This window comes from Dipteris shenzhenensis, chromosome 4 (assembly GCF_047967505.1).
Source record: "Dipteris shenzhenensis isolate YYH24624 ecotype China chromosome 4, Dip_SZ_1.0, whole genome shotgun sequence".
NCBI lineage: Eukaryota > Viridiplantae > Streptophyta > Polypodiopsida > Gleicheniales > Dipteridaceae > Dipteris > Dipteris shenzhenensis.
The window spans coordinates 54981813-54996431 of NC_141599.1; positions in this window are offsets into that span (position 1 = coordinate 54981813).

Genomic DNA, 14619 nt, shown 5'->3' on the forward strand with positions numbered 1-14619 from the left:
CCTTGATATCTCCTACATGAGTTTTGTGTATAGCACAGTTGTCCAAGAGACATCCTCTCCTCTTTCTGTAGCCAAGAGATAGGCATAATTCTCTTTCGCCATGTAATCTTTGCAAACTAAAAGACACACCTGCTTAAACCATCCAAGTCCTCTAACATTTTCCAAACCATTATGAAGAATAAGCCAAGAAAGGTATGACATCTTCTCACGGACCTGTTTAACCCATAGTTTGTCAAATCTTTCATACCATTTATCCCTACTATCCTATAGATTCCAATGAGATTGGCAATTGGATTGACAATGTGATGAGAGATGCGAGATTGCCACATACAATGGAAATTATTAGCATTGTGGAGCCGCCCATATGTTTTAAGCAAGCGATAGTTAGCCATAGTGGGATAAATGGGATGCGAAGAGAAATGCGAACAAATATGTATATGGAAACTCGTTGTCAAGTTTGCCAGAGTTGTGATGTGTCGGTGATGAACAACTGCATGGATGGCGAGGTGAGGGTCACTCTTGTTTTCAATGCATTAATCCAACCATGCATGATCCTTTAAAAAACCCACATTGCATGAACTTGTTTGACATGCTAGTAATTTCCTGCTTTGGGCTCTCCTCCGAATTCTTGTCCTCCAGCACTCTCTTTCTATGGTTGGTGTCCGGGACCTCTTCTTCCTGGCTTTCACCATCCGATATGATGATAGGAGCTTTATCATCTTCTTGGGGCCTTTCACCTCTTTCTTCAACCTTTGGCACTCTTTGGCCCAACAACCTACTTTGCTAGAGGTCCTCGAACATGATTCACTATCGGCTTCCACCACCCTAACCTTTCAATGCCAAGGAAAAACCTTTTGCGATGAACTTCACCACACATGCTAACATAGGAACATCGCATGTGAAGATAAAAAACTGCTGCAACTCTTCCATAGAAGGAGTTCAGCTAGGGAAGAAGAAATATACACTACCTCTAGAAAGTGCTCCAACTTAGACAGCACATCCTTGATTTGTAAGACACACAGAGCTGCATGATTTTGGCTAGCCTTGAACCTCAACCTTTAAATGCAAGGTCTCTAGCTCTCCTTTCCACCTTTGATTGTAGGAGTTTCGATTTCTAGTGGGCTGAAACCTTCCCATAGTTTATGGACCAAGACTATAGCATATGACAACACATCCCAATATTAACCTCGAGTTTCTCATCTGCCTATGCTTCATGATTAGTCACCTCCATCAAGGTTGACATCTTCTCACCTATCTCGAAACTCATTCGACTGGCTCACCCGCCATGGATAAGATTGTAGATTATATTTGTGAGTCTATTTCTATGATGTCTGAAGCTATAACTGCACCAATTCCATCTTCTAAATCTGATACTGATCCCTCATCCCTATTGAGTACCAAAATTGTTTCACATTTTCTGAAGTTTACTGATTCTGGTTCCATATTCTTGAGCATGAGAATCTTGAGTATCATCTCTACAACTCCCGTGTTTTTCACCACAGTATTTCTCCAATGGTATTTCTCCAAGAGTACTTTCCATTCTTCAGTTCTGTTTTTATTATTACTTTTGTACTTAGCAGCTACATAGGAATAAATACCAGTATCTGAACTTTCTTTTGGGAACTAGTAAACAACTTTGTATGGGAGTAGTTTGAACCTTGGTACTGCACCAAGATCTTCACTCTATTAACCACATGGTCTTGAATTGATGTGATGATTGCATCATGAAGAGAGTCTACTAATTACCACTAGATTGATTTTAAGCTTACATTGGTGGGTTCAAAATTCCTATCCATCAGGAGTGCCAGTGATAATCAGATAAATATTTAGCATAGAATCCGGTGTTAATCTATCCTTAAGAGTCATTAGTAGTAAACTTAGTTGTTTTTAAATATGAAAGGACACTAACTATAAGGTGTACCTATTCAAGTCTCAAATTGCTTATGGATCACGTGTTGTATACTTTTCTGATCATGAAGGAAATATATCTCTGTCTGTACTTCCGTATGTTTTGTAATATTCCTGACATACAACTATCTTGTTCTAGTGGCACAATTTAAGGTATGTTAATCTAATTTTCTTTATTAGGTCTACTAATGTAATGGCTGTTGAATTTTTGTAGGAGAGACATTTGAGATTGATGAGGTTATCTCCTCGGTAGGCTAAGCTTCATAGCACATTTGGTTGAAGTCACTTATTGGTGCACTATATTAGTCAAGTAGGAGGACACGTTGTGGTCTTCCAGGACGTGCTTAACTACTAAATTGCATTAAAATATTGATAGTTTGATCATTATGATCCATCACATGGCTTCCCCTAATGCATTTGAATCCAATTGGCAATGATGGAATAAACTTTGTGCTTGGCTATGAAAGAGGAGAGCCTTAATGGTATTTGTATTAGGAACTTACTTGGGGATATCAAAAGCCTCTAATTTGTATGTATTAAAGGTAGCAAAAAGGAGGTACAAGCTATGAAGAGTCTTTGTATTTGAATGGAGGGATTATAATACAGACATGTATTTTCACATACTCATCCTTGCAAGATACCATGTCATAAGTAATTTTTTTTATTCATCTATGGTTAAATTTTGAATGTGTTAGTAATGCAATATAAGGTAATACTACTTTGAACTGCAGAGTATTGAATACACCTCCTCCAAGTTTATTGTCTATCTTGATCAACATTGCCTTCAGTGTTGTAGTCAAATCCCTTCTACATATGTCAGAAATGGTCATTGGTATCGCCAAAATTGGCAAACATTATTTTATTGACTTGTTATTTAAATCAAAATGTGATATAAATTTTTTTTTGAAAGATGATATTAAAAATTATGCAATATCATAAACAACAAATAATTAAAATAGCCATAATTTTTGCACTAGGTTTACTATAAAAGGTTCACCATTTAGTCATAGATAAATGAACAAAAATAGTTTTAGATAGAAGACATAATTTTTTTAAATCTCATGTACAACACAGAATGGATCACATAGGCTGCATTGGGTTAATAGTGTAAATTTCTCCATGTCTTCTTGTTCCAAATGGATATATTCCCCATGCCTTCTTATTCCCAAATGGACAGATTCCTTACAACAATGGTCCATGTGCATAGGGAATATGTTGCACACATTAAGAAACATCATTTTAGAAAAAGAAACTTAAATATATATTGTGTTTCCCCCTTAAGTTTCATGTCCTCTTAGTCTAAACTTATCTTCTCAGCTTGTGTAATGCATCATGTAAATTCTTCTTCTTAAATCAACTTCTAAGCATGAACAAGTTGCTTTATAGAGAGAAAGGTGTTGAGCTTCAAGACTTACATTAGCAGAGTAGCAAAAGCATCATGAGCTCCAGGAATCTCCTTTGCATCACCATTCCCTTCAAGCCCTACATCATCCTCTCCAACAACTTGCTCATGCATGACTTTGTGTCTTTGGCTATGAAGAGTCAATGTCATCCATGCCCAATATTCTCATTTCATCCTCCATGAAGTTCCTGAAAGAAGAGCACAATTGAACCTTAGGATAAACAATGCACCACTGTGGGATAAGATAAAGTAAGAAATTTCATTGAGACACTAGAGAAACAACCTTGTAGCTTAGATTCTCTTATTTAGAGCACCTCTACTGGTTCAAGATGCTTCTTTTCTTGCAAACAAAGGCCATGGATCACAAAGTAAGCCTATGACTGTAAATTCACATGGTATGCATCAACATCAAAGATCTCCTCAAATGGTGCCATCAATAGTTGTTGCAAAGTGTAGAGAGAGTGTGAGAGGCCATGATAGAAGGTGTGTTACAGATGAGGAGGGATGAGAAGGAGGATGCATGTGGAGGAGGGAGGAAAAGCAAGAAGAGGCCTAGGTGTGAGTATAAGGGCAAAGGAATATGCATGAGCAAGAGGTAGAAGAAAGAGGAGGAGTAGGCATGAGCATGAGGGAAGAGGAGCATGCATGAATAGGAGGAAGAAGAACCAAAAGGAGGAGCAGGCATGAGCATAAGGGTAGAGGAGCATGGATGAGCATGAGGGAGGAGGGAGGAGGAGGAGCTGGAAAAAGCAATAGGGGGGAGGAGGAGGAGGAGGAGGAAACAAATGAGAGCAGAGAGGAGGAGGAGGAGGAGGCATCTGGGTAGATGGAGGAGGAGGAGAATGGGACATGTGGAAGAGAAGGAGGGAGGAAGGGAACAAGATGGGGGGAGGAGGGAGGAACAGAGAGGGAATTAAAATTCAAAGTTTGAAATTTTGACATTGAGAGAATTGGCCCCCTCCTTGGTGTAAGAGGTGGACCCCTTCTAGTTGTAAGAGGTGGGCTCAACTGGGCTAAACCCACCTAGGTAGGGGTGGTTACAACTCCCTTAGACCTCACAATATGGCTTGCATTAGGCTAATCCATTCCTTTGTGAGGCCCTTTTGAGACCCCAATTCTCCTCTAATGTCTTGATAATTGATTGTACAAGCAAACTTCTTCATGAATTTTGAAGATTCTGATCCCTCAATAAACATTGGGTTCAATGCATTTTAGAATCGTAAGCCCTATTTCATGAAAAAACTAAAGGAAAGGAATAATTGCTATTGTGAACTTATGATACAAGAATAGATTTATTTTATGAAGACTAGTAGTGAATTCCATGAGATAATATACAATATTATTACATGAGGATATATGTGATCAATTATGCAAGATTTGGGGACCACAAGAGGAAGAAATGTGTGTTGCATACACTAGCACCTACTCTTCCATGTCAAAAATGTAAAATCTAGTAGCATGTCCAAAGAAAAGGGATGTTAAATGGCACAAGATTGAGTTCTTATGTCACAAATGTGATAAATCTCGAAAACCTTTCCTTTTCCCATGTGTTGAATGATGCAAATGGTGCATTCATAAGGTGAAAGACCTATGAGTATGTCATTGAGGACTTTGGGAAAGGTATTGCAAAGAAGATAATACAACTTGTATACAAGAAAATAGCTCCATCTGTCATCATCCCACAAATCTTGCAACACTTGAAGGTCTTTATCACCCACAACTTTTGTAGTTATTGGTAGCACTCTCAACATAAAGAGTTCATTAAAAAACTTCTGGATGATGTGGTGGTTTCAATTTTTGATTTTGTAGAGAATTGTACATCCAAAGTGCAGAATGAAGTCTAATCACTACATTGGCATAATGATCGATGTACCATCATGGTTCAAATTTTCTATTGTTGGAAGATGGGAGGGATAAAAAAGTAATCCATCTTGACATTTCAAATGACAAGCAACATAACACACTTTTGTGCAACATTGCCTTATGCTCCACTACCAAAATGACTAGTGTTTTAAGGCTTGAATTTTAAAAACATGGCTTGAATCCCAATTACTTTGTTGCAAGCTAGGGCATTTGCTATAGCCTTATTTTTCTAACTTCACTATGAAGATGCTACATATTTTAAAGTGTTACGTACCAAAATTTTTCCTCTCTTGGTTGTGCTAGATGAATGCCATTTGGATGACATGGATCTTTTTTGGGGGCTTTTCTAGTAGAGGTCATGGCAAGGTAGAACATGATAGTGCTAGTGCAATCATGAGGCACTTAGTGACCACCAAGAAATTGCATGAAAATTATGTAAAGCTACATAATACACACGAGGATGTGGACTGATTGACTTGGAAGATGGGAAATTATATGAAGAAAAGGCTCTTTGTGGAAGCAAAGGCAAGTGATGTTGACAAGTCTAAGAATGGAATTGCTAGACCATCAAAGGAACTCACTCAACACATTGCTTATTAGGTTTTAGTCATCATAAAAATCCTATAAATTTCCTATTTAGAGGCTTCTCATGCCTTTTTTATTCTTCATGGAAAAAACATGGGATGATGCACCAATTCATCTCATGTAGTTTTTGTGGACTTTGCACAAGAAAGAGCCCATCAATGGGAAAAATGCAATAAACCTAGAGCATGATGATATAATGTACTCAAATGGAGAAAGATCAGCTATTTGACATACTTGACATGGGTTTTGTCACTTCTTCTCTCATTTCCTAGTCTGAGGATGTTGGTCACCCACAATCGTTCATTGTTGCTCATTGTAGCATAGTTGTTCACAATTGTAGCATAGGTACTTAGGTTATATCTCAATGAGAGGTATTGGCTAAAGATTTTGGCTGAAGATTGAAATAAATTATAGTGTGCACTTAGGTGAAGAAAATGGAATATTTATAAGGATTGATCGAGGTTCTCACCTCTATGGGAGTTTAAGAGTTTAGTCGAGGGCTACAGAGCTTAAAAGGGGCATAGGGTTGAGAAAGCTAACTAGGAGTTCAACGATGAGAGAAGGTTGCAGGGTTTAGGAGAATTTCAAGGTCAAGGAGTGGAGAGCTAGTCTCCTTCACAATTTTTTAGGATAAAGGGTTGAGAGGAACAAGATTGAGAGGGAGGAAGGAGGAAGAAGAAGGAGGAGAGAGGAGGAAGAATGTGGAGGGAGGAGGGAGGGGGAAGAAAGGAGGAGGAGGAGGAGAAGGGAGGAAGGGGAGGAGGAGGTGGAAGGAGGGAGTGCAAGGGTAACATTGATCACAAGGCTAAGAGCATGCTAGAACACAATCGTGTAAGAAAGCATGGATGCTAGGAGATCAAGCACATGAACACAAAAGTGAATTGAACACCGAGCTCCAAAAAGTGGGACTTCTTTCCATTGTACAATTTGAAGGGGACATCTTGGGGTCTCTACATTTGTGCAAGACTTCTTGGTGGGAACTCTTTAATGGGCCTCTTGGGTAAGAGTCTCTACACATTTTGTAGGGAACATCAAGGGTGGTGATTCTAGACCTTGGTCTTCTTCAAGTTGGTGATTTGGGGAGGGATGTCAATGTTGAGGATGTGTCCATTTGATGTGGTGTCTCTTTGATAATGGCAATGTAGGTTTTTTCCCCATTGTGTCAAGCTATCTTCAGCCTAGCATTTGCATACATTGGTTAGAACTCATTTTTACAATGCGTTGTGCCAACAGTGCATGTTTCTTTTGTGATTGGCTGATGGACTTTACTCTCTTCTGTGATGAGGGTGCCGTGAGTGTGTACAGAATCAAGTTTCTCTTGCGGCTTTTATTTGTTCAATCTATTTGTGGTGCACAAAATGTGCAAGACTCTATGCAGACTAGTGAGGCAAGAATTCCTCTAATATTCTTCTTTTGCTAGGAAGTTCATAGGGCATCCAACCAAGTCATCACCTCTAGGTCCCAATTACTATTGAGGCTACCTATAGTGTCATGTACCTATGTGATTGAGTTCTTGTGATGTACTTTAATGCTAACTATGGAGGATTTGGGACCCTTAAATCTTCATTTTTATTGAGGAAGGCTTGTATGTTGATATAGTAATGCTATAGTATGTTCTTTTGATTGTTGAGTTGAGTTGGACTCCATTGAGTTGAGAGTGCTCTCAACGGAAGCAAGAATGGAAGAAGGAGGAGAGAGAGAGAGAGGGAGACAGAGAGCCACACAAGTTTTGGTGGGTGCAGAACCACCCTAATCTTCTTTTTCATTCATTTATATATGTGTTTGAGTATTGTACATAACCGAGGTTAAGGAACAGTGACCTTTAACCCCCACAACCTCCCACTTAAAGGACAATGTGCCTTTAAGGGAGAACAACCAGTGAGCATACTATCCAATGCCCATCAATACACGACAATACTCAAACCGCTGACTAGGTAGACTCTTCGTCAGCATATCTGCAGGGTTATCATCTGTATGAACCTTGACAAGCTCTATGCGCTTGTCCTCAATGGTACCTGACCTCAATGTGTTTGGTCTTTGCATGAAAGACCGGATTCCGTGCTAGTTGAATAGCACTCATGGAATCACTATGCAATGTCGGTACACCTGTATGAATCCCCAAGTCTCCCACTAGCCGATCAAGCCATATAGCCTCCTTGCAACCCTCTGTGGCTGCAACATACTCAGCCTCTGTGGTAGACAAAGCCATGCACTTCTGTGCACGAGACATCCACGACACTGCACCACCTGCAAAGGTGAACACATAACCAGAAGTGGATCTCCTACTATCCACATGCCCTGCATAGTCTGAATCTGTGTACCCAAGTACACGCATGTCTCCTTTACCAAAGCAGATGCACATCTCCTTGGTACCCTTCGTGTACCTCATGATGCACTTAACTACCTCCCAATGCCTCTTTCCTGGATTAGCCATATAGCGGCTAACAACTCCCACTGCAAATGCAATGTCTGGTCTAGTAGCTATCATAGCATACATAAGACTCCCAACTACTGATGCATAAGGAACCTTGGCCATCATGGCCTTTTCCTCATCTGATTTGGGACTATCTGTATGACTCAGTTTCACATATGGAGGCAACGGAGTACTCACTGCCTTCCCCCCCTCCATATTGAAACACTGCAATACTTTTGTAACATACTCTTTTTGTGAAAGCCAAAGGAGTTTCCTACTCCGATCACGCGTGATGCGCATACCAAGAATATGACATGCAAATCCCAAATCCTTCATATCAAAGGCCTCATGCAACTTGGCCTTTAATGCATCTAGCTCATAAGTATTCTTGCTAGCCAATAGCATATCATCCACATATAGTGTCAAGATTATCAGGCTATTATCCTTAGCCCTTTTAGTGTAGAGGCAGTGATCAATTTCACTCCTAAAACCCTGGGACCGAATGAAAGCATCAAACTTCTGATACCATTCTCTAGGTGCTTGCTTAAGACCATAGAGACTCTTCTTTAGCTTGCAAACTAAATGCTCTTTGCCCTTTTCTTCAAAGCCTTCCGGCTACACCATGTAAATTTCCTCATGCAAATCCCCATGCAAGAAAGCTGTCTTGACATCCATCTGCATAAGCTCCATATCCTCTGATGCCACTAGTCCAAGCATGCATCTAAGTGTGGTCATCTTCACAACCGGAGAGAATATCTCATCAAAGTCCACACCCTTCTCTTGCTTGAACCCTTTAGCAACCAAACGGGCCTAGGCACATCATCACCTGTGACCTTCATTTTGTAGACCCATTTACATGGCAATGCTTTCTTTCCATGTGGCAAAGAAACCAAGTCCCAAGTCTTATTCTTCATAAGTGAACTCATCTCTGATTGCATAGCATACTCCCACTTGCATTGATCCTCACGCATCATAGCCTCTCTATAGCAAGAAGGCTCCCCGCAATCAGTAAGCATCACATAGTCTACCCCTGGAACAAACCTATCAGGTGGTCTAGACACTCTAGATGATCTTCTCAAGGGCATTTCAACTTGCTGTCCCACCTGCATATCAGCCACATTTGGCTCATCATTTCCACCAATAGATGATCCATCATCTACCCTTGATTGTATATTTGTGGGAGTACTTGGTGGTACCATTTCTTGCACATTTGGTGCATGAACAGCTTGCTATCTATCAACATATGCAGGTGGATTCACATCCTGGAAAGTGATTCTCCTCATTTCCACAGCCCTCATGGGTGCCTTATGCATCTTCTTCTCATTGAAGACCACATCATGGCTGCGTATGATATTCTTTGCTTCTGGATCCCAGAGACGATAGCCCATCTCTCCACTTTCACCATAACCCAGAAAGATGCATTTCCTAGACTTAGGATCCAGCTTCTTTCGAAGCTCTTTTGGCACATGTGCATATGCCTCACACCCAAATATACGCAAATGAGAGTAAGAGGGCTTCTTGCCACTCCATGCCTCTTCAGGAATACCACCATCCAAACTCATGCTAGGTGATCTATTGATCACATGCACTGCAGTCTTCATTGCCTCAGCCCAAAAACAACCAGAAAGACTTGCATTGGAAAGCATGCATTGCAACCTTTCTTGAATGGTACGATTCATCTTTTCTGCAACTAGATTTTGCTCTGGAGTATGAGGGGATGTGAGCTCCCTCTTAATCCCACGTGTATCACAGAAATGCTGAAAGTCATGAGAGAGATACTCTCGACCATTGTCAGTCTGTAGATAAGCATTCTACCTGACTGATTCTCAACCAAGGCCAACCATTTCTGAAATACCTGGAACACATCTCTCTTCCGAGCTATAGCATAAGCCCACACTTTCCTAGTTGCATCATCAATGAATGTCACATAGTATTCAGCCCCGCCTAATGACCGTGTAGGCATGGGACCACATACGTCTGAATGCACCAAATCAAGCATTTCAAACTCTTTCTTTCCCCTTCTTTTATGGGCTGATTTAGTCTGCTTCCCATAGAGACAATGCTCACAAAATTCAAAATCAGAGAAACTCAAATGCGGTACATAACCCAAACGGCATAAGAGTTTCATTCCATTTTGGCTCATGTGCCCCAACTTGTAATGCCACAAAGAAGTGCTTGGCTGCTCGGTTATTGCAACAACATGATCAAATACCCCTGATACATGTAAGGGATACAAAGTCCCACACTTGGCACCCCTAGCCAAAAGCATAGAGCCCTTTTGAATTTTCCAACTTTGAAAGCCAAAAGTGGTGTGAAAACCAGCATCATCTAGCTGACCCACTGAAATAAGACTCTTGGTCAGCTTAGGCACATGTCTCACATGTTTCAAAACAAATGCAGACCCATTTGCAAAAGAAAACTTTATGTCACCTGCTCCCACTATGTCACATGCATAGTCATTTCCAAGATGCACACAACCTGTCTTTCGATTGTCATAAGTGGAGAACCATTCCCTATGGGGAGTAACATGGAATGAAGCACTAGAATCCAAAATCCAATTCTGGGAATATGCATCATCTGAAGTGGTAAGCAACCTTGCAGATAAACTAGACATGAAGAGAACATCATTGTCACTATCATGTGTGACTACATTGATCTCCTCGATCTTCACTTTTCCTTTGTCCTCCCTTGGACTCTCTTCCTTTTGATTTGCACCCCAATTTGCATTCTTTTTCGTATCCTTTTGCTCTCTTTTTAGCTTGTAGCAATCCTTTTTCATATGGCCCTTCTTGCCACAGTGGTAACACTCAATGTTCCGTGCCCTGGATTTGCTACGAGACTTCCCACCTTCTTGGGACTTCCCCCTGAACTGTGATCTACCCCTTTGCACATTTAAGGCTGCATCCTGCTTGTTGCCATCCATAGACTTCCGTCTAATCTCCTCGGCCAACAAGCTACCCACAACATCATCAAATTTCAGTACTCCACTAGGTGCAGAGTTACTGACAGCTGTACGGAAGGTATCCCATGAGGATGGCAATGAACATAAGAGAAATATTGCCTTAGTCTCTGCATCAAAATTCATTTTCTGAGCCTGAAGCTGGTTGAAAATAATATTGAATTCATTCAAGTGAGAAGCAATGGAGACCCCTTCCTTCATCTGTAGCTCAAATAACCTCTTCATGAGGTAAACTTTATTAGAGGCAGTTTCCTTCTCATAAGTGGCACACAGTTTCTTCCACAAATCTTCCGTAGTCTGCTCATTTACTACTGTGGAATAAACTAACTCTGCAAGATGAAGTCTAATAGTAGTCTTTGCTAATGCATCCAACTCATTCCACAGACATATTTGTAGGCTTAGCTTCAATCCCTACCAAGGGTTTAATCTGCTTCTTTTGAATAAGCACATCCCTTATTTGTTCTTTCCACAAAGATAAGTTTGTCCCATCAAACTTTTTAATGCTGAAAAACTCCTTTTCAGGCATGGAAGAGGATGCCATGATGCAAATGAAACAAAAATCCCAAATGCTAGTCCCTGCAAGAGAGAATCACACCAAATACCAGGTGCACCCAAATGTGTATGCCACAATAGATTGAAATATCACAAAAGACTCAAAGCTCAAAGCATCAAAAGATGCATCTGACTCATGTGCATATACTATGCATCCATATGAGCAAATCTGGCCCAAAAGAAAATGCCAATAAGTGCCAAATGACTCAAGCATAAAGACCGTCCACTGGCATATGCATTAATTATATCTCATCCAAGAGAGCATAGCAGTATCAGTGCATCACCAACAATGTGTCAAAGCTGTCCCTTAGCATAAAATAGCATCCATGTGCAAAGCGTCCATAAAAAATAGCATCCCACAAGGCAATTTAGGCCTATCAGCGCATCCAACAAGGACTGCAATGCATCTAAATGGCCTATAAATCATCCATTGCAACCCAATGCATACCACGAATGAGCGCACAACACTGGTCAAACTGCAACGAGAGTGATCTGCATAAGGTATGCTCAAGAAATGATAGTCCCACGGTAATGAGCGCTACTGAAAATAGAACCTGAGATGCTTGAAAACATGGGCGCCATTGCATAATCGGACTCAACAAGAAAATCTGCAAATATCTCTCTTCTGCCAGAATTCCAAAATCCCAACCGATGAGTGAGAAATGGGACTCAACACTTATCCACTGCCATGTGGCATAAATCTAAGGTTTCAAAACCTTAGTATGAAAAATGCATAACAGAGAGACGAAATCGAATACACAGAGATTTATAACTCTGAAAATCCTCCACCGAAGCATGCAAGAATTGATAGGTAGGGGTTTTTGGGCGTCCGAAACGCAATGGGACAGACGGTTTTGGAAACCGTGGTCTCAATCACTAGGTCCAACACACGGACTGAAAAACGTTTTTTGAAATAGAGCTGTTTGTAAACTCCACCGGAGTGCGAATGATGAGCAATATAGAAGTTTTAGGACCTCTTGAGTCCACCAGAACTGTCAGATCTGCAAATGGTTACTCCAAACTTGAGTTCCAACACCCGGGCAAAAAACGCAGGAACTGACACAGTGACTTAGAAATCCAATGAAATGATCCCAGATTCAGGAATGAAGGTGTTTTCAAGATCCTGAAGTAATGTGGATACCAAAAGCAAGCAATAGTTGCCTCTACAAGTCAATACGGAGTCTCTGTCATCGAACGGAACAGGAAAAAGCTCAAAAAACAACTTTTTCTTTGAAAGCTCTTAACAGGCTCTCAAAACCCCTTCACAAACCCAAAGTGACTTTTCCAAAGTTCCTCCAAGGTCTTTGCACACTCGGATGCAAGTAAAGTCACCCACAAAGCTTCCCACAAAGCTTCTTCTTCCTCCCACAGAGCTACTGAGCTTCAAGCATTCACGCACGCTTAGCTAGATCACCTGGGCTCTGATACTAGTTGAGAGTGCTCTCATTGGAAGCAAGAATGGAAGAAGGAGAGAGAGAGAGAGAGGGAGACAGAGAGCCACACAAGTTTTGGTGGGTGCAGAACCACCCTAATCTTCTTTTTCATTCATTTATATATGTGTTTGAGTATTGTACATAACCGGGGTTAAGGCACAGTGACCTTTAACCCCCACATGAGTGTCTATAGTAGTGTAAATCCAATTGGATTCATGTTTTTGATAGTAGGCAACAGAAAAAACAAAGAAGTAACACATACATAGATGAGCTCGTAGGCTACTAACTCATCTATGTATGCTTCTTCAATTAATATATTTTCTTAGAGGGACTCATGATCTCCCATGCATTCTTGTACTGCTATGCATAGGCTTAGTATGAAAAATTCTAGTGGAACCACTACCTCCAATCCTTACACTAATTGGAAAGTTGTAAATCTTGTATTTACTTTGAGTGTGGTTTGATATGCCCATAAGAATGCATTTATCATTCTTTTAAAGCTAGATCTCTTTGGTTACACTATCTTGGTGAGGGCAATGTAGAGCATTTTGTTGGTGGACTTTGCTTGTCCATTATCTTGGGGATAGTAAGCTATGCTTTTCTATGGATAACTATAAAGCCATTCAAAAGTTCCTTGATCCATATCGTGTAATTACATTCTCATACAAGAACTTTGATGTGCTTTTGTCATCTACTTTTCTTACTGCTTTAGATTTAGCCCACTTGGTGAAGTAATTCATGGCCACAATGATGTAGCGAGCATGTGTTCCCTTTGTAGCTACTAGATGTATGGGTCCACAAAATCAATACTCCATTTTTCAAATGGTTTCTATGAAACAACTATTGTCAGGGCATTGAAGTCTTTATGTTGAAGTCTAATTGTTTGTTGGCATATATAATAGCTCTTCACATAGTCATAGGCATCTACCCAAAGTATTGGCCACCAATATGTTGGCAAGAGGATTTTTCTTGTTATTGTTTCACCTGCAAAGTAATGTCCTTCTATGCCTTCATGGGATCCTCTAATGATTGGCATGATATTATTTGGCAAAACACATCTTCTTAGTATTTGATCTCTACCCATGTTGTATAATTCACCTACTATCAATTCATAGGGGGTAGTTTTTAAGATCAACTTTTTAGCATCCACTAGTTTCAATCAAGGAGTGCTCTTCTTGTCATTAAATACCCAATTATGTCTATACACTAGTTGAGGACACCATTAATTTGCAACAATTTTGCATCTGGCAAGTCATATTCTACTCCATTTAGCTCTTCTCCTACCGCTTATAGGAGTAGAATCCACCTAGTTATTCAACCAATGGTACATGGTCAATTAGTATGATCAAACAAGGCTTGATGATTAGTGTAAAGTAAAAACTCAATGGCAAATAGATAATGTCAACATTTCTTCACATCGTAAACCATTGCTAGGGCTTCCCTTTGTATAGTAGTAAAATTTACCTCTGCATCACTTAATTGCCTACTTGAAAAGTATATTGGG